This window comes from Cupressus sempervirens, chromosome 3 (assembly GCF_028749045.1).
Source record: "Cupressus sempervirens isolate cs-2001-9-10 chromosome 3, ASM2874904v1, whole genome shotgun sequence".
In the NCBI taxonomy this organism is placed as follows: domain Eukaryota; kingdom Viridiplantae; phylum Streptophyta; class Pinopsida; order Cupressales; family Cupressaceae; genus Cupressus; species Cupressus sempervirens.
The window spans coordinates 873,484,117-873,485,220 of record NC_143120.1 but is presented as its reverse complement, the minus strand read 5'-3'; the positions used below and the strand labels follow the sequence as shown (position 1 = coordinate 873,485,220).

The window sequence follows — 1,104 nt, the reverse complement described above, 5'->3', positions numbered from 1 at the left end:
AACTATGAAAGCTAAATAAACCTCTACTTACTCTCTTCTCCAAATCCAACTCATTATATATAGAAAGGAAGAGGAAGAGAAAGAAAAAAAAAAAGTATTAGTTTTATATAATTCATAAAAATTACTCCTAAATTAAATTAAAAAAAACTGAGAAATTTTAATCTATATTAAAAGACTGGTAATTTAAAATAGATTGGTCATCATGTAATCATTCTAAAAACTGAAATATTATAGGATCTTAATAGTGATAATAATGATAATCTAATCCGGAAAAGGGTCGTGTGACAGCTGTGGGATTTGAACCCACGCCCTTTCGGACCAGAGCCTAAATCTGGCGCCTTAGACCACTCGGCCAAACTGTCGTTACGTTGATTTTGAAGAGTTATAGATATATAACCGTATAATTTGTACGAGAAATTTTTTAAAGCTCTGTAAAATTTCCAAACGCTAAACTGAATCCACGGAGCTCGCAGTGGAAATTTGCGGAATGGCTTGCGCTAAGCCATCGCCCCTTTGCTTTTCTGCCTCTTATTGTCCTTCTCCATCCTTTTTCCTTTAATTGAAAAATTGAATTTGACTTGTACATTCATGAAGTGACGAAAATGCAAAATACAAAGGTTTATAAAAATAAAATTAGTTATGTAGCAACAAAGTGTATTGAATGATTGTGAATAAGGTTCTGATTATTGGATAAGGTTTAGGACTTACTTTTATTTTGACTAAGTTGTGTCTTATTAGTAGGAGAGGGGTCCTATATAATTTCAAAATGGGTTGACGACTTTATATAAATAAATTAAAAAGAAGTGTTTGACTTCTTTGACAGTTATAGAGTATTCAAAATACAATATGAAACATTATGAATATTTATAAAGTGTAGAAAGAGTTAAGATCGATAATGTAATTGTGGGCAATCAATCTATGGTTTTCTAAAGGTTCGTATAAATTATCTTCACATGAGTATCAATCATAGACCTTGGTTTGCCAAGAAATGCAAGAGAAAGATTTTACTGAAAAGAAATGTCTCTTATATTATGCTAGGATGTATTTCCATACTTATTTTGAAGATTTAATTTTAACACAGGCACACACAATGTTATTGCAGGT

General features: G+C 31.0%; 1 non-coding gene across 1 annotated transcript; it reads right to left on the bottom strand.

The window, feature by feature from the left end:
* Positions 1 to 282: 282 nt before the first annotated feature.
* On the bottom strand, positions 283 to 362 carry TRNAL-UAG (transfer RNA leucine (anticodon UAG)). Its single transcript has one exon. It is a non-coding gene; the product is annotated as a tRNA-Leu (tRNA).
* Between the last annotated feature and the right edge of the window lie 742 nt (positions 363 to 1,104).